This window comes from Pseudoliparis swirei, chromosome 12, assembly GCF_029220125.1.
Source record: "Pseudoliparis swirei isolate HS2019 ecotype Mariana Trench chromosome 12, NWPU_hadal_v1, whole genome shotgun sequence".
Taxonomy (NCBI): domain Eukaryota; kingdom Metazoa; phylum Chordata; class Actinopteri; order Perciformes; family Liparidae; genus Pseudoliparis; species Pseudoliparis swirei.
The window spans coordinates 10,705,726-10,730,972 of record NC_079399.1 but is presented as its reverse complement, the minus strand read 5'-3'; the positions used below and the strand labels follow the sequence as shown (position 1 = coordinate 10,730,972).

The 25,247-nt window shown below is 41.7% G+C and overlaps 1 protein-coding gene across 1 annotated transcript in view; it reads right to left on the bottom strand.

The window, feature by feature from the left end:
* The window catches only part of sesn1 (sestrin 1), a 51,608-nt gene that overhangs the window by 24,895 nt on the left and 1,466 nt on the right, over positions 1–25,247 (bottom strand). The window lies entirely within an intron of this gene.

Below are 25,247 nucleotides of genomic sequence, written 5' to 3'. Positions count from 1 at the left end.
AGAGAATGGTGAAAAATGCACTTCAAAAAGCACAATAATGTCAACAGTCGTAGACTTCAACACTGAGACTTGTTCAACACTCAGAGGAGCTGACAGCAGGAAGTTGGACTGCGATGACTCATCATCTAATATTACCTGGGGCCTGATTAAGTTTATTGGCTTATGAAAAGTTTATTTAACTGTGTTGTGTCAGCAGGATTCAGCTTAGTGGTGTTGTAGAATACAGAAGGACTTAATTGAGACCACATTCCTCAGGATAGTCTTCAGCCGCTGTCCTCTGTAAACCAGGGAGGAAAAGTATATGAGGATGAAGATATTCAGAGGAGAGCGTCACGGCTGTCCTCAGTGTGGTGGAGCAGGTCAGTCTTTCATGCTGTAAAATAACTCCCAGCAAGCATGTATTCATGCATGTGTATATGTGTCTTTGCACGTGGGTGCCCATCCAAACGCATGTATGTGTGTTATTGTGAAGGCAATATCAGCCATTCGGGTTGAGAGAGGAAGAACTATTTGGCCTTTGCCCATCTCCCATGCCCTTTGTTTCCTGCTCCACCCACCCAGGATGGCCCAAGGATTAGCTCGTGGTCGCCCCACTCGGCCCATTCTCTCTCCTCTGTGTATCTCTCACCGTCCCTCACAGCTTTGCCACCTCAGCGTTTGGGCTGTTTGGATAGGAAAGCCCTCCGCCAGCTGCCTGGAACAACACGCCGACCTTAGTCACCGTCAGTGAGTGTGTGTGTTTGTGATTCTCTCAAAGTGGGTATGTGTGAAAGACAAAAAGAGAATCTGCCAGGGGAGCGGGGTGTGAAAAAGATGAAATAGGGAGTGAAAGTAATACAGTGAGTACATAAGATTGATGTGTGAAATAAAATAATATCCAATATCTCAGAGAGAAACAGACATATAAAGAGAATTTATGTACAAAGATGACATGAGCCAGAGGAGAACACAGTAAATATCTCAAGGTCGATGTGCGTGTCAGGACAGCAAAATGTCTCCACAGAGAGACAACTAAGGATGTACAGTCAAACTTGATTTATGCTCGACGCATCCACGAGGGTCGCGAGCATGCACCGCCGAAGTGACATCAAATCATCTGACATGAACCTTCACGGGGATCCCATGCGAAGAGTTTTTGTCCATACCTGCACATCTGACATATTACAACTACATGACAGGTGAACACCACGCTCAGACCCAGCAGTAGACATTAGTTTGAGATACATTGCCCCCTACAGTTTGAGAAAATATTGGTTTGCTGCTCGGAGAAACCTGCAGAGTATAACTATTCAAAGGTTTCCATGTCAACCCATGTCAACACTCAACAGGATCTTTGTATGTGGTTTATTTAGGACCGACCCAATTGCTCACTTGCTTACTTGTAAACAAGGAAGACTCCAATCCCTGTAGATTAACAGAAGCATGACATATTTTATCACAATGATTTTATACAATGTAAAAACCTATGTTGCAAGAGCCGAATATAAAATATGTCATGCTTGATTTTCCAAGCACGAAAATGCCGTCAATAAAAATGTTAACGTTCATTTATTGATTTACTGGTGTGTTTAGGCAAAACTAGCTATCAACTAACTATTTACTAACCACTAACTGACTGACTATTAAGATAAGATAAGAGATAAGATAAGATAATCCTTTATTAGTCCCACAGTCGGGAAATTTCAGGATCACAGCAGCGGTGCACGTTAGAGCATTAATAAAAATAAAACACAATAACAATACTAAATACTAAACTAAAATACTAAATATACAGAGGAAACTAAATATACAAGGGGGAAACAAAGTAAAGTGCTGAGTAAGTGTTGAGTTTGCCAGGATCTCCAGGATCTCCTGCAGTTTGTTGTGCAGCCTGACAGCAGCTGAAGGACTTGAGGTTCCTCTCCTCAGACACGGGGAGGAACCAGCCGGCGGCTGAAGGAGCTGCAGAGCTGCGAGAGCGTCCTCCACGGCATCCACAGGACCCCCAGCACGCTGCTGGCCTTCTTCATCAGCTGGTTCAGCCTCTTCCGGTCAGCCGCTGCCATGCTGCTCCTCCAGAAGACCACTTTGGAGATCACCGACACCGTGCAGTAAACGAGGAGCAGGAGGCGGCCCATCGCAGAGGGGTAACGGCATTTTGTCAGCGCACCCATCCCGACGCGGAGCTGCTGTCCGCGCTGCGGGGCTGGCGGCGCGCCCTCTCGCCTCCTCCAAGCTGGACGAGTTCCTCCAGTAAACCAGTGAGGTGCAGAGCTCGGCACTAGACGGTGTGGCCGTCTCCCGACTGTGGTTGGTATTGCTGCCGTCTCTCCGCTGCCTGCCTCCGCCTCCAGCTGTCCTTCCTCGGGCAGCAGCACCGCCGCGTCTCGAAAAGCCACCAGTTGGTCCCTTGAGTAGACAAACATGGTCTCCATGGCTACGTGCCGGGTCCCCAGACACAGTGGTGAAAATAGATTTAAAAAACAGCATAAAGACCATGACAAACTTGACGTGTCTAGCTGTCATAGTGCGCCGATTACTCCGATAGTCAGGGGAGGAAAAAAAAGTAGCAACAGAGTAGCATAAAATACAAATAATATCAGAAAAGCTCTAAGTGCATGGGAGCTGCTGTGAAAGGCGGCCACTCGCGCGGCGCCTAGCAACCAACGGAGTAGCAACGGACTATTAACCAATTGGCTATTGTGCCAGTAAATGTATCATTCCAGCGATTGAATATTGCACTTGGATGAAGTTGGGAGAGTTGCAGAGAGAGTGGTCAAATCAACACAGCAGGCGCTGAAATACCCTGATTTTAGTCCCTAATATGAATCCTCTCTTCCTTCCCATAATGCAGCGTGATAGTGTAATCCATTAGACACTCCCTGCCTAGTAAACACCCATATCTTTAAAAGTCAGAGCCCCCACTGCTGGTTCCAAAAAAACAAGATGGAGACGACTAAAACGTCAAACTTGAGGCTTCACAGCCTCGTCCACAAACCATTGAGTGACATCACGGTAACTACGTGCACTTCTGTTATGCAGTGGACGACCCAGAGGAGATGCTCTTGGGTTTAGTGTAAAGATATTCTTTGGCAGCTAAATGTCTAACGTGTAAATGAAGGCGACAGTAGAAATCACACAGATGTTGAAACCTTGGAGAAACTTCCCTCCTGCGGGCTCAGACAACCTTTTCCCCACTCTCTGTACTTCCTATGTGAGGTCGCGCACTCGGAGCCTCACTTCCTGTGAAACAGAGTTTTCAGCATCAATATTCCTCTTTAAATCAATGTAGCTTCTTCTGCTTCTTCTTCTTCAAACTGATTTTGTGCAAATCTGCCCAAACACAGCACCGCACTTCATCAACCACCTCCTTTCACGCAGGGCGAACCCCTCTGTTATTTCAAGTGGCTTTGTGCGGTGAGGCCGCAGCCACATACCCCACAATGAAAGATGAACTAGTTTGAACCAGTGAGGACGGTGGGCTCCAGCCAATAGACACCACACAGACAGACACAGACTGGACACACAATTCTCCTCACGCGTGCACACAAACACACACATATATTCGGTCTATCCTGCACCTCATGTTGCATACACTCAGACATGATTGCTGATGCGGCAATCATGCCCCCCCCCCCCCCATCACAGAGTCAGTTGCACGTTCACAGACACACACATATGGGAGCGATTTGGCCAGAGCGCTGAACATTTACAATTGTACTGCATGACAGCTCCATGAATGGTTTACACCAGGGGTGCTCAATACGTCGATCGCGGCGGCCTGCCAGTCGATCGCGGCGTAGTATGGTAGATCGCATGACATTAAAACAAATTGGCCCGCCCCCCTGTAATTTTCTCTATAACACGTCTTTGTTCTTTTATTAAACTAAACAGCCGTCCGTTGTTGATCGTCTCTACACAGCAGCATGTCATTTCTGTCTCTACGTGTCGCGTTAACACTTCTCGGCTCTCCGTCTCACGCGCCGCAGAGAGCGCGCATCGGGACGGAGAGCAACAAAAAAAAAGTCACTTGCACTTGCACCACCCCCCCCCCCCCCCCCCTTGACTTGGGCATTTTATAAGTAGCTCGCGTGCTGAAAAAGTGTGAGCACCCCTGGTTTACCAGTTAGCTTATACAAGTGTACAGCTCTGCGTCTGTTTGCATTCACACATGTATGTATGTATACCTGTGACTTATGTATGTATGCTCAACTCTGTTAAGTGCTGTAACCTTTACATTTTGAGTACAATGACCCAGTGCAGGAAGGACATCCAGTACAGGAAGCAGGAATGCTAACGTACTTTCTGTAACCACAAAAAAAACCACGGCGGTGTATGTTGAATGTGTGTTCAGCAGATGATTTATGCATCTGTGGGTACATCTGTGTTTGTATAACTCACTTTATGGAGGGGACAGATAAGCGCTAAAGTGATGATTTGAAGGGGATTACCCCCCCCCCCCGCACACAAGGACACAATAGATGTATAAGCTCTGACAATTATTTGTTTGTATTGAATTTGTTGCCATGAGAATGCATCCAGACAGGAAAATTAGAAAACATAGAGCTTGACAGAACATGCCTAACTAGAATGGGCACTCGGTAGAGCACATACCTTCGCATATCACAAGATTGGGCATTGAATTATGAACATTTTGGCATTAGTTGCATGCCAATTGGACAAAAATGTATCGTGCTATGGTAAAAAAAGAGTTTGACCTTTCCATGACCTTGACCTTGACCTTTGACCCGATTGATCCCAAAATCTAATCAAATGGTCCCCGGATAATAACCAATCATCCCACCAAATTTCATGCGATTCGTTCAATTCAGTTCTGCGAACATTTTGACCTGTTCATGACCTTTGACCTTGACCTTTGACCCGATCGATCCCAAAATCTAATCAACTGGTCCCCGGATAATAAACAATCATCCCACCAAATTTCATGCGATTCGGTTCAATACTTTTGAGTTCTGCGAAAGATTTTGACCTGTTCATGACCTTTGACCTTTGACCCGATCGATCCCAAAATCTAATCAACTGGTCCCCGGATAATAAACAATCATCCCACCAAATTTCATGCGATTCGGTTCAATACTTTTTGAGTTCTGCGAAAGATTTTGACCTGTTCATGACCTTTGACCTTTGACCCGATCGATCCCAAAATCTAATCAACTGGTCCCCGGATAATAAACAATCATCCCACCAAATTTCATGCGATTCGGTTCAATACTTTTGAGTTCTGCGAAAGATTTTGACCTGTTCATGACCTTGACCTTGACCTTTGACCCGATCGATCCCAAAATCTAATCAACTGGTCCCCGGATAATAAACAATCATCCCACCAAATTTCATGCGATTCGGTTCAATACTTTTTGAGTTCTGCAAAAGATTTTGACCTGTTCATGACCTTTGACCTTGACCCGATCGATCCCAAAATCTAATCAACTGGTCCCCGGATAATAAACAATCATCCCACCAAATTTCATGCGATTCGGTTCAATACTTTTGAGTTCCGAAAGATTTTGACCTGTTCATGACCTTTGACCCGATCGATCCCAAAATCTAATCAACTGGTCCCCGGATAATAAACAATCATCCCACCAAATTTCATGCGATTCGGTTCAATACTTTTTGAGTTCTGCAAAAGATTTTGACCTGTTCATGACCTTTGACCTTTGACCCGATCGATCCCAAAATCTAATCAACTGGTCCCCGGATAATAAACAATGATCCCACCAAATTTCATGCGATTCGGTTCAATACTTTTTGAGTTCTGCGAAAGATTTTGACCTGTTCATGACCTTTGACCCGATCGATCCCAAAATCTAATCAACTGGTCCCCGGATAATAAACAATCATCCCACCAAATTTCATGCGATTCGGTTCAATACTTTTTGAGATTTGCGAATAACACGCATACAAATAAATAAATAAATAAATAAATACACGGCGATCAAAACATAACCTTCCGGCATTTTCAATGCGAAGGTAATAAATAAATAAATACACGGCGATCAAAACATAACCTTCCGGCATTTTCAATGCGAAGGTAAACATGTAACTCACAGCAAAATAGACTTCAGCAGTCTGCTGTAGGGGGTGACTCGGGGTGAACGCACAGCAGCACACACACACACACACGCACACCTTGTTGACTCATCTTTGTGCTTGTGTATCAGACACGACTTTGACAAAAACCAGTGGAAAATAATGTCGCTTACGTGTCAAAATGTGTAAATTGTCCAAAGAGGAGACCAGTAACTAAACCTCTTCTCCAAACAGCGGTTTTCCAAATCCTGACTTTTCCACAATAACTATATTCGGCAGGTCTGCCGCAGCAGTGAGTGTGGGGCAATAGTGAGAGTGATACTCAGTAAACAACAAGTGAGATGGTGTCTGTGTTTTTGTCTTTCCAAAATACAGACATTAAAGTGGAGTTCACACACTTCAGCTGCTATAATGGAAGCCAGTGGTTCTCAACCTTTTTACCTTCGCATTGAAAATGCCGGAAGGTTATGTTTTGATCGCCGTGTATTTATTTATTTATTTATTTGTATGCGTGTTATTCGCAAAATTCAAAAAGTATTGAACCGAATCACATGAAATTTGGTGGGATGATTGTTTATTATCCGGGGACCAGTTGATTAGATTTTGGGATCGATCGGGTCAAAGGTCATGAACAGGTCAAAATCTTTCGCAGAACTCAAAAAGTATTGAACCGAATCGCATGGAATTTGGTGGGATGATTGTTTATTATCCGGGGACCAGTTGATTAGACTTTGGGATCGATCGGGTCAAAGGTCATGAACAGGTCAAAATCTTTCGCAGAACTCAAAAAGTATTGAACCGAATCGCATGAAATTTGGTGGGATGATTGTTTATTATCCGGGGACCAGTTGACTAGATTTTGGGATCGATCGGGTGAAAGGTCAAGGTCAAAGGTCATGAACAGGTCAAAATGTTCTTGAATCGCATGAAATTTGGTGGGATGATTGGTTATTATCCGGGGACCATTTGATTAGATTTTGGGATCAATCGGGTCAAAGGTCAAGGTCATGGAAAGGTCAAACTCTTTTTTTACCATAGCACGATACATTTTTGTCCAATTGGCATGCAACTAATGCCAAAATGTTCATAATTCAATGCCCAATCTTGTGATATGCGAAGGTATGCGCTCTACCGAGTGCCCATTCTAGTTTAAGAAATGTACCGATGTGAAATATTTCTTTCAGGCAAGTACCCCCTGACCAGTGCAAAGCATTTTGGGTTGAAAAAAAGATGTCATATGCTGCATTGTGCATACAATATATATAATTCATTTTATAAACTTAAACATATATTTTATTAAATATTTATTACATTACTATTTTCAAAGGCTTTTTTAATGGATGATCATTTAAAATATATATTAAACAAATCTCATGGACCCCCTAGAGAGCCTTTGCTTACCCCCATTTAAGAACCACTGATGTAAACTACTACACCAACAGTAGTGGTCTAAAGATGCTTCCAAATCTATGGGTGGGTTAAGCGAAGCCAACTACATTATTTTGTGGGCCTATAAGTAACTTTGACTCCTATAGCACAGTATAGAGCGTCATCTTTGTCTTGCTCTGGGATTTGGTGAAATTAACCAAACATTCAAGCACATTGGTTAGTCCTCATCCTCAGGATGTAAAGCAAAACATGTTTCAAAACAATCAAGCACAAGTCTCCGTTTTGTTTTTTCCAGAGGTATGTTTTCTACATTATAAGCCTTTGCCAGACATTAGATATGCAACATTCTTAAATTTGAATTAAAAGTTGTTTTATTCCAAATTGCTTACATGCTTTACTAACACTTATCGTTGGCGTGAATGAACTCCGTAAAAACACGGAGAGACTGTTTGTCCCTTTCATCGGCTCTTCCACTTACTGAATGTATCCTTTCTTTTTCGGACTCGGAACAAACATACAGCTTTAATGTTTGCATTCCAAATATGTAGCAGCGTGACGAGTTATCAGTTTTATATCCAACCCTGGAGCAAAAACAAACACTCAGTGAGGGCAGCTGAAGAAGGAGAGCTCTGTTCTGACAGCCTGAACGTCAACAAGAGAGCAGTTGATAGAATTGCATCAACCTGAAGACTGAAGACAAACACATGGGACATAAAGAGAGGGGCGTGGTTTGATAAAAGGGGTCTGGTGACAGAGTTTGTGTCATATGATGTTTATAGGCATGTTTAGAGGCAAAGTGACCTTCATAATAGTAACCCTAACCTTTTCCTCAAGCTAGTGCCCGAGTTCGTGAATGCCTCTGAGCACATCAAGACACTCGTCCTCAAACACAAAGAATAAACACACGCACGAATACACAGAGTGAGACGGTAAACAAGGAGTGGATGGACACTGCCATGCTTTCAGGCTTCATAAGTAGAACAAATCTCTGGCCTTAAGCCTGCTATTGAACACACTCTATACACACATCCAATGCACTGTTCAAACATACCTGCATACGATGACATCACAGTATCTTTGACCTCCAACAGCCTTGGGAACTGTGGTGAAAGGACAGTCATCTCCATAGCATGCAGTGCACGACCCAAAGACACTCATGTGAGGATAACAACTTTGCCTGTTCAACAGTTCAGAGTAAATGTGTGCACAAACACCTCACATTTATGCCAGAGCTAATAATGCATTCCTGGAGAGAACTCTGTCAAAATACTGTGGTTCATAAATATATTTGACTTGGGCACAATTAGTGCTGAAACAATGAAACAATATATCAGCAATCAAGTTAGTCAATCAATAGTGATGATATAGGGGAAATACTTTATCAGACCAAAAAATGACAAATATTCAAGGTTTGCGCATCTAAAATTGTAAAGCCCTCTGTGGGAGATTTGCTATAAAATAAATGTTCCTGGAGTAGGGGGATTCACCATTTAATGTAATATCATTCTTTAACAAGGTATCTGCCCATAGGATATATATATATATATATATATATATATATATATATATACATATACTCATGTAGTTACCTAATCTTGGTTGAGATCAACGTCTTGAAGAGCACACACACATCTCCCTGAAATCAGTAAACCTGTGGGCTCACCTGTTGACACAATGGCTAAACTTTCACCTCCAGAAAATGTACAGAAACGTTTGTACATCTGAACTGAGAACACAAACAACGTACGCTCCTCCCACATCCTTGGCATAAAAACAAGTGCTCCAGACACAGACCCACCTACTGTAACCATCTGGTTTGCTTCAACTGCAGAGAGTGATACTGTGTGATGCACTCCCCGCTGTCTGCGTGTCACACAGTATGTCACATGGGACGAATGCAGTCTATGCTTTACCCGTGAGACGGCGCTCATGTATTTAAAAAATGAAAAAGACAAGTCAGCTGCTGTTGATGATAAACCGACTACTTATAGCATGCCAAGGCAGGCCTAACCGCGGAAACATGTTGATGTGATTACCGGAGATAAAGATGTCATTTGTCCTCTGTCACAACAAAGAATACAAGGAGTTGCTGGTCAACTTTATGGGAAGGGCTGCTGGCTCGTAAACGGTGTTAACAAAATTAAGTTAGCCTGGTTGTGATTTTCGGGGGGCTCGGCACAAACAAACAGACACAGACACACAAACAACCCATTTCCTAGAAAGTTCTGAACAAGATCCCATGGAAGATTTCCAGAGAGTACATGTAACTCCTCCCCCCAAAACACTTCCCTTCTGTTACTGCATATTGCAATCACACCCCAACCCCAATATCCCCTTCCTCCAACCGCTCCTCACTTTCTGGCTGCACATAAACAGATTCTAGAGGTGTGTCTCCTCTCAGCCAATAGCAGCTCTCTCGAGCGTTGCATCTGGGCCTATCACAGCGGCCGGTGGGAGCAGCCTCTCTCCGTCTGTTAATGGCAGTTGTTGTTTTGCTGCTCTCTGTGTTTTCTGCGCTCAGAGTGATGGATGGAGAGAATAAAGAGGAGGTCAGGTCGGGCATTAATAGGCTTTGAGTGCTTGCCCACAATTAGAGACGGAGTTTCTTTCCTCAGGCCATCAGGATTGTGAACTCCGACCTCACCAGGACCCCCACATAGACCCACACAACTGCCCCTCTTAGGCACACACACACACACACACACACACACACTTACTGTAAATATTGTGTTGTTTTTTATTTGTAAATAGTGTGTACTTGTTGCCCTTGCACATTCCTGCTGAGCATTGCCACTTTCATTTCACTGCACACCCTGTGTGTGTATGTGACAAATAAAACATCTTGAATCTTGAATCTTGAATCTTGAATCTTGAGGTGGGGGCTAATCCCAAATTCACAAGTGTATGTGTGTGTGTGCATAGTGCATGTGCACACGCACGCTCACACTTTGTTTTACCCGAGAACTTTGCAGCATTTACATACTCTTTATTATGATCTATCTCTCGCCCTCCCTCCCCCTTCTTCAGACACACAGACCAGACTTTGTTTCTTGCACATCAACATCATTTACATCTCCCCTCTCTCCCTCTCTCGTTTCCTCTCCCACATTCAACACCAGCGCAAAATAGAAGATCAAAATAAGTGGAAAAAGTAACAGAAAACATTTCAGTACACCAACAGTACAAGACATTTTAAAAAAGGAACAGCACAAGAGATATATAAAAAAAGATATTCACAAACAAACTATAGAAGGAAACCATTCACAACTTGTTTTTCTCCCTTTTTCGTCTTCATGTAAGATTTATGTAATGGGCTTGTGTTGCACAATAAAGCAACCAGAGTGTTTTTTTTGCAACTCCAGTAACATCTCAAAAGACAAATCTTGTGCAAACACGGCCCATGTTAAGAGAAGTGCAACTGCTCAGACCTCCTGCGATATCAGTGCAAATAAAAAAGAGTTAGGTTTAACAGAAAGCAACGTTGTGTGAAGGAGCCCAGCAAAACAAGCTTGTGAGTTGGATTCGGCATAAACACCCCTTTCTCTGATCCCCCCCCCTTCTATACGACGAGGGAAAACTTCTGAGACAGGCGAGTGACGACAGCGAGTGACGACAGCATGTTTGGACGAACGTCTCGGCCTGATGGCCGCCTTCACACACCTGCGTTCAGAAACATGCAGAGACATGTGGTATTTCACAGAGGCTCAACGACTAATCTTTTTGCCTTCTTCACCCACGTATAACAGTCATGCTGACCCATATTCATATGATTCCAGCTGATTCATGCACAGATCTTTTTTTGCCCCAACAGATGGCCACTAAGGCTCGTGCTTTTCTTAAGAGCAATATTCATAAACTAAAACAAATAATTTCACAAGGATTGCTTAAATTTAGGACCCGGTTTTGCATAGTTATCTATTCCTACATTACCAACAACATTAGTTGGCATTAGTTATCAAAGAATAAAAAGGTGGCACACCGTCAACTCAATGCCCATGCAGCTTCATATTCTATTTATATAGTATTGCTAATATTTACTAATAGAATAAATCATTTGAAAAGCAATTTACTTATATACAAGAAAGGTGGTTGGGTTGCACCTTAATGCCATATCTGTGAAATGTTTATACTGCGATTCACACATCTGCAGACAGATTGGCTGATAACCTACTGTTTTCCGGCCAATTATTACTCTTTATTTTAAATAGTGTGGAGAAATCCCACCTGCCTTCAAAATTAACTCTTCAAATTAATTGTTGTGTTTTGACTAAAAGTTAATATATATATATTATATATATATATACACATACATATACACACACACACACACACATGTATATATTACATTTAGGATAGTCACCTTTCTTACCGGGTAAAGGACTGGCCTGCTCCATTAAATTAGAAGTGGACATTAAGAAGACATGTGCACACGTGACACAGTCCATGTCTGCCAGACAGCAATTGGCTTCGTATTTCTAGCAATGCAAACAAGCTACAACGGGCAAACAAACAGAACAGCGTGGATTTAACTGCAAGGGAACGCTGCAAAGAAAAATAAGCAAAGCATCCGGACCAAGATAAGCAAGCACAGAGAACTGACAAAGAAAATGACAGCTGGGCAATGCATTGAGAGGAACACGGGTTTTGTGTTGGTATGTTTGATTACAAGGGCAGTATAGCAGATGATGTGTAAAGTATGGGAGAAATTGGGTTATCTTTACGCCAACCAATCAATTTATGAAGGCCAGTTTAGCCGGACGGCAACATCAGAGATCAGCTGCAGCATTTAACCTCAATAAATCTGAGTCTGACTGAATTCAAGATCCCAATATGATAAATGTCACAATGGCGTGCCTTGCTCACTGGCTCAATATTGTGAAAACATGTTGTTATACAAGTTCCCGATCATCACCCGTTTGCTTTCCCTCTTGACATCACACCGTGCCCTGAGCTGTGTAAAATGAATGACAAGGGTTCCTTATGGAGTTTGTTCTTTCCCCCTCCTTCTTTCCTGACGTCAAGTGACGAGGAATGAGCCACGAGGCACCGACACGCCCTTAAAACAAGCAAATCAACGACTGAGGGCACGTCGCTGGTATCCTGAGGGGAGCTCTTGTCCGAATACGATCATGCGGGTCATGAGGGGATCTGTTTTTTGATCACATATGGACTCCATCTCTCCATTTCTGAGACTAAGGGTTGATGTTGGCAAAAGATGGCAGCATTAGCTCACAGCGTTAAAGAGAGAGGGAGAACAAAAAGGAGTTGACTGAGTGAATCATGAGTTTGTGTATATCTTTTGTTGGTGGTTGCCAACTGTTACAGGCCTGATTTCCTCAGGCAGGCCTCTGAGTGTTTACTGCAATATGACTAGAAATCTACAGAGGAGCGGACAAGGTGTGGCAACCTGCCAGCAAAGACTATTCAGGAACCAGATGGATAAGTTGTTTTTCTCTCTCTCGCCATGGATCTCCCTCTGGCCTAGATGAATCTGTTCTCTCAAGAGTTTAGCAAAGCTTGGCCCTTTCTATTAGTGTACGTCTGAGCTCCCTAAAAGTCTGTGCTTTTCTTCACTACATTTCCCTCTCACAGAGCCTGGTCCTCTCACTAATGTGTGGAGAATAGCTTTGTTTTGTTGAGATTATATTTCCTATGTGTGTGTGTGTATATATATATATATATATATATATATGTTTGCACTTTTTTGTTGTTGCTGTGTTGTTGCATGTTTGTTTCCCTCCACTTCATTCCTTTACTGTTTCTTTTCATGCATTCTTATTCTCTCTTGCTTGGTAAACAATGGATTTCACTGTTTCCATATAGCTTTACATGTCAAGATCTCCATCTAAAGCGCTCTTTGGCCTCTTTATTTTCCAATTATCATTGGCTAACCCATGTGAAATGCTCTGGTGAAGGCTTTGTGTACTGTTATCCGATGTATTAGAACCTGAAAGACCACATTTCTATACATAGCTTGTTTCCTGGGCCTCTGAATAAACTTCAACAGGTCCTCAGAAAGTTCCATATTGGCCATTTTCCCTGTTGTTGACCTGTGAGTCAAGCAGTTAATTTTAATCATCCTGTAATTGTGCTAATTTCTCCTGAATTACAGTAAAGTGGAGAACCTCAGCATTACTCTCAAGGACGCTTGGGGAGTTTCTGAACTGAAGTTTGAGAACCACTGGCATCATACAGCCATCTGCCTGAGTGACTTCTACATTCTCAGCAGGCAAGGAAACATGTTCTGAAACAATAGTGAATGTGCAGCCTCATCCATCCAAATTAAAGAGCCTGACATGTTTCTACTGTCCAATGAAAACAATGATATGGACTTGATCTTTACTGAGGAAACAAATAAACAAAACAAAAGTAGAAAGACTACCTTAAACAACATTTAAATATGCTTTATGAATATCAGCTAATAAAAAAGCTACTAACTAAAAGCAATGTTAAAACACGTTTTTTCCAAATGCATGAACATTTTATTAACCGACTAAGCAAAAGCCGGATGAAAACTTTTCAAAAGCTGTGTGGTTCTTTCTTTTAACCCTTGTGTTGCCTTAGGGTCATTTTGACCCGAATCAATATTACACCCTCCCCCCGCCTTTGGGTCATTTTGACCCGATTCAATGTTTCACCCTCCTGTTACCTTTATATTTACTAACATATTTTACCCTTTGGGTTCAATTTGACGCCAGCAATTAAAACCTCCAGAAAATTATTAGAATTAATATTGTTTTCCAAGTTTAAGTGTGAGGCACTTTATGTTTGTTTGTTGACTACCGAAAGAACACCGACATTAAACATTGAATGGGGTCAAATGAATCCTAAGGCGGGGGGAGGGTGTAATATTGATTCGGGTCAAAATGACCCTAAGGCAACACAAGGGTTAAGGAAACTGGCTACAGAAAATAGTCTCATCACCTGGAGGGACAGAAACAACCGGATATTCACAATATTCGTCAGGTGGTCAAATGTATCTCAACCAAACATCCAAACGTCTTCACTGAGGATGAGCTTGTGGGAATCAGTTCATCATCTCTTTTTGCCAATTACCAAAACATCTTGATTCAGCAGGAAGAACCTACGAGAAATACACTTTACTTACCTAACGTCCATGGTGTATGTTTGTGATATCATTAAAGTGGCTAAGGCAAACATCTGGAATCATAAAAAGCGACGGGACAACCTCAATTGTTGGTGCAAACAACACAGTTCCAGTATGTTCCTACAAGGCTCGTGAGTCAGAAGGGCTGAGCTTAAGGATCACAGTGGCGTGTTGAACAGTTCCTATCCAACCGGACTCCTGCAAAACAAGACCGTAAAGTAGGACACAAAAGCTTACGTACTCAAATGACACGTTAGAAAAGTGTAGAGTTGATAGGTAATGTGCCATTAGAACATTCAAGGAGTGTTTAGTGTAAGCAGTGTGTGTGTGTGTGTGTGTGTGTGTGTGTGTGTGTGTGTGTGTGTGTGTGTGTGTGTGTGTGTGTGTGTGTGTGTGTGTGTGTGTGTGTGTGTGTGTGTGTGTGTGTGTGTGTGTGTGTGTGTGTGTGTGTGTGTGTGTGTGTGTGTGTGTGTGTGTGTGTGTGTGTGTGTGTGGCTTGCTTCAATAAATAAATCCTCAAGGTGTGATGGTTGACAACATGATGTAACAGTCTATCTTTCAAATATTCTGTTGGGACATGCGGTATAAGTGTGTGAGCGTGAGGAGGGTAAACAACTCTTTGGAGCTTCGAGATGAAGTTTTCATTCTTTAACTTGAACTTTAAAAAACCGTTGAACTGTTAAAACAAAAAAAAGGGAACAAAAGCATTTCCTCTTTGACATGTGAGTGTTTTTTTTGTTAGACACACGAATCAAGCATCTGAAGTGACCAAATCAACAGAGGCAGTAACCACACACACACGCACGCACACACACACACACACACACACGCACACAGAGGAGGGGCCGAGTGTAAAAAACATGCAGTCATTCACTTATTATAGATCATCTTTAACACATTTCAACACACGTTTTTTTTATCCAATACAATTTGCATTTCTAACGGCTCATTTGGTCCCCATGCTAACACTAATAATAACTCAAATGTTATTTAGTGTAAATGTTTTCTCACAGCATCTCGAGTCATCCTCAGTCAATTGATTGTAGGAGGAAAAATAATCACTAACAATTAATCTACATCCGCAAAGTCGTCTGTGTAGAGTTTGTATGTTCCCCCCGTGGCAGCGCGGGTTCCCTCCGGGTTCTCTGGCCTCAGCCCACAGTCCAAAGACATGCAGCTCAGGTTAATTGGAGGCTCTTAATTGCCCGCAGGTGTCGATGTGAGCGTGAATGGTTGTCTGTTTACAAATGTCAGCCTGTCCGGTACCCTGCTTTCGCCCCATGTCAGCTGGGATAGGCTGCAGCCTGCAGGCCCCCCGCGACCCTGAACAGGAGAAGCGATTAAAGAAAATTGCTGGCTGGAGTAATAAAAGTGTATGTGACTAAAATGTGCTTTTAGTAATGTTTAGTCCCATTTTAGGAAAATGCAGCAGTACAAACATCCTGAGAAACACAACATTGACTTTGGAGAGGGTGCTATTGTGTGACAAGCTCATTAATCTACTTACTTTATTTCTACTAAAATAGGGGACAATGTATTAAAACTGTAATGAGTCTTCTTTCGTCATGTGTCGAACCTCATGATCAGTGTTATATTTCAAACCTTCTAACACTGTATATGTGAGTTTGGAAGAAGTCACAAAATAACATGAAGTTATGTCCATACTCAGGGCAGACACATTGGCCATTGTGAAGGAGTGTGTTTTCATACCCTAAGTAATCATGTGAAGTACAAACACTGCATGTCAATCGAGCTGACTGACACTCGCACTCGCACTCGCACTCGCACTCCGGCCTGGTTTTGGACAAAAAGAAGCTGAGGTGAACGACTGTGGGAACGCGGAGGTCCCGTCGCGTGAAACTGTCACCGTCCTGACAAACTGGCCTGTAACATAAACAAGCATACATTCATAAGCTTGTGACAATACGCCCGTGAAGAGAGCGCAATATTACTTCACCACTACACACTGGAGCCTGAAACAATACCACACACGCTGAAACAACATCAGAGCCGGGCCTAAGCCAACACGGCACTGGGTAAACTGAAGCAGCACCATTTGGTGAGCAGCACCACACAATGCCTGCGATGGGAAACAATCCATCAGGTGCTGACCACAGCGAAGTCCACGTCTCAAAGTGTTGGGTCTTTGAGGTGCACAGAGGTGAACAAGAAAGACCCTGTGAGTATTGTACGTGTCCTGCTGCATGTTTCATATCTTCTCTCACGGCTAATTACAGCTGGGTTAACTCACACACATTACGGCTGACCAACTCTAAAAACATTTAAACACGCTTTAAATGTGTTGCTTAGGGATACGAGAATCTAACGTTAACACTTATTTGGATAAAATAATGACTAATTTGGTTTATATAAAAAGTAAAAATAATGAAAAGTGACCCTGACAATGTCCCAGACCGCAGAGTGAAGTTCATTCTATGTGCTCTAAAAAAAAACGAAATGTTGTCAATGATATAAAACAGCGAAAAGCAACCGGAACCAATTCATATTTGCATGATAAATGACCTAAACAATCAATCTAGCATGAAAATGGTTTATTTTGTTGATCATATACTTTTGTTCAGTAGCATCTTCTGCTCAAGTAGAACGCAGAAACAGGAAGTTAAATGGATAAAGAATCACAGCTCTCCACCTGGATTCAGATTGAACAAAATGTCAGTGGACACACAATATTTCCTGATCAGAAGAGGAGCAAATGTCCATAATATTTTGTTTGTGTATTCCAGCTGGCTAAGCCTGCGTTGAGCCTGTGTGGTTTGTATCCTAATAGGGGCTACTACCTCAAGACTGAGGTCTGGACCGCAGCCACTGGGCTATTCATGCTTTGTGACCTGATCCGCAGATGCCTCTAAAGGCTGCATGCTCACTGCTGTCAGTCTCTCAAGACCTGTAAACACACACACACACACACACACAGAGAGAAAAAGTCAAACACACACACACAAACTGGATGAATGCCCAGTGACCGGGGCAAAACGCAGCATTGCATGTATTCAAACCAGTGCATGGAAAATTCCCATCCAGCAACTTGAGAGGGGAGCAGAAACAGGCCAGAGACGAGTAGAGAGTGCCCCCGTGTGTTCACACTGTTGAACTGCAGCTGCTTCGGTGAACGATGAAGTCACTCAATAGGTGATTCCTTTTCATCAAGTAGAAAGCCAAGCATTAACATGGTGGAGGATAAAAATGCATACACTACCGTTCAAAAGTTTGGGGTCACCCAGACAATTTCGTGTTTTCCATGAGAACTCACACTTTTATTTATCAAATGAGTTGCAAAATGTATAGAAAATATAGTCAAGACATTGACAAGGTTAGAAATAATGATTAATATTTGAAGTATTCATTTTGTTCTTCAAGCTCAAAGGAAGGCCAGTTGTATAGTTTATATCACCAGCATAACTGTTTTCAGCTGTGCTAACATAATTGCACAAGGGTTTTCTAATCAGATATTAGTCTTCTAAGGCGATTAGCAAACACAATGTACCATTAGAACACTGGAGTGATAGTTGATGGAAATGGGCCTCAATACACCTATGGAGATATTTCATTAGAAACCAGACGTTTCCACCTAGAATCGTCATTTACCACATTAACAATGTACAGAGTGTATTTTTGATTAATTTAACGTTATCTTTATTGAAAAAACAGTGCTTTTCTTTGAAAAATAAAGACATTTCTAAGTGACCCCAAACTTTTGAACGGTAGTGTATATCGATTTAGTTTTCTTCCAAATACTGCCTCCACTGGAGGATAATCTTCATCATTCATTTATGAATTTGATCAAATTAATCCTGAATATATGGCATGCAAGTCGATAGATGAAAGCGTTCAAGAAGCCGAACGAATGGGACGACTCTACCAGGTGGAGCTTTGGTTTCTAAAGGAAGACACAATTAAGTCAGAGCGCAGAAAAATATACGTTTAGTTTAGTTGATACATGACAATAAATAGTGTTGTCTTTAATGCCTGTCTTTGATTGATGAACATTAATAACTGCAAATTAATGTATTATGAGTTATTTTTTTATATCTTGGCAGCCTGAAAGTCCTTTTTTCAGGCTGCATACAGCCCCAACCACCTCAGGCTATATGTAATCTAAGGATCACAAACTACCTGCTCCACATAGCATGGGGAATATTTGAATAAAACTGGTTCATATGACGTGTCAGCAAAAGTGTTAAAAAAACATTCTGAATGGCCACACTTAAAGCTGAGTGAAAAACCTGCTTTCAGAGAGCGGACAAGACGTGCTTTTGTATATATAGACACAGTGATGCACTCATGTGGAAACACCTGAAGGGACAGAAAGAGTTGACTCAAGAAAGAAAGAAAGAAAGCAAGCAAGCTTGGGCGAGAAGTTCAAAACCAACTTTCCTTTTCACCTCCACACATTCCCAGGTCAGAAAGGTTTGGGAATGGAAACTACACTTTTTGAAAATACATGGCATTTGAACGTTCATGGAAACATTCAATGAGATAGTTATTTTTCCCTGGAGAGGTTTGGACTCGTCATAAAAGGAAAAATTGTCATCATTTATTTTATTATTTTAACTTTTGCTCTTACTGCAACTTTTCTGATGGAATCAAGGTAAATGTCAGTAAGCCAACATGCCCAACACTTTGAGATACTAGGCATCCGTTGTATTGTTACTCCTGTGGTGACTCCATACTGAGGTGGGGTCCACAGAGCTGAAAACGTGTAAATTAAAGTCGTCTCTGTGGATGAACCGGTTTAGGGTGGGCGTTATAGAACCTGGAGCGCCACAGTGGTTACAGCTCATGCATGTAATGGAGGCGGATTTGCTGCATATCACCTTGGCTCCTCCCTATTTCTATACTGTCCTTTGTCAAATGACCAAATATATCTTTAAAAAAACTAGTTGGGACAGTTACAAAAGCTTGAGTTTCTACAGGCAACATGAAACCAACAGAGAAAAGAAAATAGGGGCTAATGGAGCAGCAGAAGGCTTTACTTTATAAATAATTTGTGAACTTTAATTCCATATGCAAGTTATAAATATCCCATTATGGCAATAAGAGAGTGATCCTTGTTTATTAAACAGCACAATGTGACCTCCCTATCTATATTCTTGAATATGATCCCGATAGGAGAAAAACAGTGAATCCTGCTCTACCTGAGTAGAGCACTATCAGAGCAGGAGAACGTGCCCCATTATTATTATTATTATCATCATCATCATCATCATCACAGCCACCTAAATGCCTGGACCTACAACTCTGTTATTTATGTGACTTTTCAGTGTGCGTTTGTCTCCTTCAAAGTGTTTGTTATACCTTATTGATTCCTCCTCCTCCTCCTCCTCCTCCTCCTCCCACAGTCTCAGGGTGTGTGAATGAGACACACTGAGCCTTGTGTCTGTGTGCTTGTATGATGTATGAGGATAACAATGGTGGAATGTAAAGATCTGGGCTCGGCCGACGAAGTGATCTTTGCCGTGATTTAGGGACATCTAAATATATTATGTCATAATTCTTTTCTGTTATGGAAATTATTCAGGCTTTGCAGACCCGGGGTGCTAGTCCTTTTCTAGTGGAGGTTACTGACTTTTCCACCTCCTCAATCGTATTCACCTCTCTTCGGCCGACATGATCTATTCAAACTTCAGTGCGTAGACATCATGTTTTGCAACATTTCCACTTAAATTCTTTCCTACTAGTCCTTTCCACTCAATTCCTAAATAGCACTGCCAGAAATAATCACAGACAAGCCAGCACCCCCACCCTCAAGTAACGGTGTCAAGCAAACCCATCCCATCATTGCACACAGTGCTGCTGGTACCATGACGACTGCTTTGGCTCTGCAAAATCCCATCCCTAACACTAGCCCATCCCTCCTTCAGTGCCAGGATAATACATGTTTTAGTGGAACAAATGAAGACTAATGATTCTCACATTTGTTAGACATTCGTTTTCTTGGATTTCTGTGCATTTCTGTGTAGCTAAAAGTGAGACCATGTTGCTATTTTCAAATCATGTATTCAGGCTTACAACGGGTTTGACAGTGACCTAGTTGCACACTTCCCACATTCCCCCTCCTCACTAGTCTTCCCAAGTCTACAGCCGGCAGCAGGCTGGAAGGGTGTTGTAGGATCAAAGTGGGGGCGTGTGTGTTCGTATGCTCTCCTAGTGTGTTAGAAATGGTTTCTAATATCTTGGCAAAACAGGCATTTGGTGCTCTTGTATTTCCTCAGATGCTTGCAGTTTATTTTCCAATGCAGTGAATTTGACATATTTAATATATGCAGGCTATTATAAATTCTGGAAATTGTGATTTGAAATTCACAATTTACATTGAGAAATCCGCCGAATGTGAGTTTTATTGAAAGACATGTGGTGTTTATAAATTAAACCGCAAACAATTTAAATGCTATAATATTGTGAATTGCACTATGGATGTCATTTTAAATTCTTACTCACTGTAACTAATAGTTGTATTATACATTTCTTTATTAAATCGACCAATCTATTGGTCTGTTAAATGTGCAACACACATAAAAATGTCTTCAACTATCTCGTTTTGTGCGGCCAACTAGTACCAACCCAAAGATATTAATAAAGTATATATCTATCTATCTATCTATCTACAAGGATATAAAATGGTGAAAAGCAGCAAATCCTTACAGTGAAGAAATGGCTGAAATGATTAATCCATTGTCATAAATGTTGATGATTTATTTTCTGTTTAGTGAATCATTGATTGATCAAATAATCATTTCAGCCATAAAGTGCACCAAGACTTTTAAAAGCAATTGAAAATACGCTGAAGTGCGTAAAAGAAGAGCTCCATCATTGTGCCGCTAACATCGCCAGTATCAGGATCACCAGGGCCAAAAAAACAATCATATGACCAGAGAATACGAGGAGTAAAGAAAAGCTCCAAGTGGTCACAATATGATTGTAAAAATAATATTAAGTACAGTACATAGTTGAAAACAAACTATAATCAAAAAAGAAAATAGCTGAGAGAGATTTTAACACCTTCCTGAATAAAAAGGTTTTGAGGTCATTCTTAAAAAGCTCCATGTGGCTCAGTTTGACTGAACACCCCTCAGACTTCAGTTGATAGCTCCTCTCGACACGGTCCCATCACTCTGCACAGCTGGCTGGCAGCTGTAAATCCACAGCTTTATTTCTCGATCACATCCATCATATCCATGGAGCAATGTACAGTTAGTGTGACAAAGGTCACTGCTGGTTTCTCTCCCCCCTCAAAATGCAGTTTGTCTGACCTGGTTCGAGCAAAGATTGCCCATAATCCAGCAGATCTATCCAGACCGCCAGGCTCTCTCTCCATGGGCCCTCCTCACTCTATTTACAGAGTAAGCAGAGCTAGCCCGGAGAGGACTGGAGGCATGAACATTGCACACAAACATGTTGCCACATACAGAACACTCAAACACACAAAGATGATGTACATAACGCACACATTCATATGCAAAGGAGATCACTTTTTGTCAGTGTGCAAGTGAACGTGAACGTTAACAACTCCTAGCTAATGTTACTGTCCACGAGTAGACCCGCACAAAGTGAAGATTATTCATATAGTCTCAGCACCTTTGAGACTGGTTCATACAAACAGGCGAGACCAAACCAAATATACAATCCATCACAAATGAAGATGGAACAATATCACAAAGAATTGCACAAGCAACCACGAAACACCATCCTCAATCCTCAAAGAATCAAAGAAGGGAGGAAGACATGAAATGGATGAAACGCGGGCCCAGATGAGTACTTTATGACAGTAAATGTCTAACCGTACATATTTCTGTCTTGACACACTTATTTTAACGAGAGCGCACACCCGTTACCACCTGTATGAGAGTGACCGCATGCACCCACCATGAATAATCAATTGTGAAGAAGCAAGGTGATCAATATCTAATGTCATCTCAGAGGGCCTGGAGACCCTCCCAAGTTTCCATGTAGAGCAAGAAATGTGTTCTGGGTTATTCTTGGAGGCCAGATCCAGGAAACCATTTCACTTAATTAATCACACATAAGTGTTTATTACCGGGGCTGCCGAGTCAGCCTAAATGTGCACATTTAGCTAAATGAGTATGGGAAAAGGATTAGGAGCAGCATCAGCTTGAAACATTCACTGCTTTTCTCTTAATCGGAGAAAAACAAGTCAACTTAGGTCCATTACAAGATGAGATGGTTGCACATTTTGTAGAATGAGATTGAGTCGGAGAAATATAAACAAAGTATTATGGATGCAAATAACATCCAATATTATATACCTGATATTTAAACATTTAGATTTCTGGTTCACATTATACTAATTGACCAAAAACAGTTAGCATCTTTGTTTGCATTTGGAAAAAATAGAGATAAATTAGATTCACAACTTAAACGAAAAATCTTCTTTCCTGAACTGAATCTATCTTTATCTTTCTGGACAATGTATTTGGGGATTCAAATTGCTCGGGATTTATCTTTCAGAAAAAACGATACTTAGTCTGTGACTTGAATGTTATGATAATAAATAAGAGGCACAAACTGGGGCTTTGCACTTCTGTTCAATGCTTAATTGTGCATTAGGACATAGAATAGGAACGGCTTAGAAGTAGAACAAGCTGCAATGCTAACAAAGATGTCAGTTATTTTCTGAAACTCTGTAATGAAACAGTCTTAATAGCAAATAAAGACAGACGTAAAATGCACTGGACTGCACTGCCAGTTGACCAAATGAACAGGACTGACTCAGATCCAAAGAGACACTAATTCCATGTGGTATTTACTGTATGTTCTTTACTCCGTAGGCTGGAGATGAGGACAAATCTGAGCAGCACCAGCCTGCACACAATAAAAAGGTTGATCTTTTGAGAGTGTCTCTTAATTTAACTTAGGGTAGAGGGCTAACTCAATGGAGTCATTACATAACACAAAGAAACCCCTCTCTGTCTCTGTCAAGCAGCCCAAGACTGGACTCCTTTCATCCAGCAAGGGGACATGGTGACCGGAGGGGAAAAAAAAGGGTAGATGGAGTCTGCCCACCTCTTTTATAGACTTAGAACAAACACTATCGTCTCTCTTGGTGTGTATTTCTCTTCCCCATCGTTATCCTGTGTTCCTATATGCATGAGATAAATTAAGCTCAGTGACGGGTCTGTGTATGTTGACCATTTCGCAGGATTGCAAATGTAAGCGATTTTTTCCCTTGTATGTTCACCTCGGCAGATTTTTACACAAGGCATATGGGAACCCAACCCCTCCCCAGGCACATGGAACCCTATTTTCAGCCGTGGCCCCATGACCCTTGACCTCAGAAATATTGGAGCACATAACACAGCAAACATTTAAGCCCATTCATTTCACTGTAACACAGCTTGGCCTGCATATTCACAGTGTGGCTTCATAATAAGGAGCAAAGACTCAGATTACATAAAAAAGGCAAATGAGGTAACTGCTAGAACTAGAGAAGGGACTGTGGCCTGAGATGATAGATGTTTCTGAATCTATATGTTATCATATGGGTTCCTCAACTATTATTAGATAAGGTAAAAGGATTTTAATAGAATGAAAACATAAAAACGGTGCCTTTATTTGTGCTTATGAGTGTAGGAATAGTCCTTTCCAGTCTGTATCAACACACTTCTCTTAATAAATTGACATTTTGTGAAATACAAAGGAGATCAAAACCGCTCTTATATCCGACCACAAAATATGAGTCTACAGCCATCAGGCTGTTAGCATAGCTAAGCACACAGATCATAAACCGGGAGAAAGAGCTAGTCTGTCTCTGTCCAAAGAAAATCAAATACAAAAGTGTAAAAGTCATGAGCACTGTCAGTTATAAGCCGCTCAGATCTGGCATAAACAAGCTAATCAAAAGACATGCTCATTTATGGCCTTGAAGACGTGTTGGAATGCAGGATGTGTTACTTACAGAAAGAGACAGTATTATTGATAAATTAAGCTAGCTGGCAATTTTAATAAATAGGAAGTGGAATAAAAAATGTTCACCGAAATTATAATTTTGTGCTTTAAATGCGTGTGTGCCAATCGGTATTAGCATATTATTTCATGTACTAACGCATACTATTGAAGGCTTCTTTTTTACAATTTACTTTATACGAGTGCTTAGAATGAGATTTGTTTCATGCCCTTACCCATGTAAAAGGGTATTCTTCCTTTTTTAGATTATTATTGGATTTTCCCTCACGGATGATACAATGGGCAATTATCTACAGTCAACATGCACAATAAACTAAAACAACATAGTTCCAGGCCAAATTGTTACAAGCCACGAGGACATTAAGAGACATTATTCTCACCAGGCAGGAGGCCTTCCTCTTTAGAAGAAGGGGTTGCCATGAGGAAAGGACTGTCTGCTTTCAAAGATTTTTTCTTTAATCAGCGGATCAGCTGGTATTAGAGGTCCATCTGAGCCAAGCCCCCCTCCCTTACCCCCTCCATCCCTGACAACGTGAGAAAGGTGTGTGTGTGTGTGTGTGTGTGTGTGTTAGTCAGGGGGTCTTCCACCGTGGGACTACAAAGACAAGGGCTGCCACATGGGCTCATAACTGCACCCTTTGGCAAACCCACAGCAAATGCAGCTTAGCATAATTCAGAAATCCCAGACGGTGTGTACCATGGTGCACTGCTAAACCCGCAAAGCAGCTTTCTCTATCTCTCATCTCTCTCTGCCCCTCTCCACCATCTTCCAAAAACA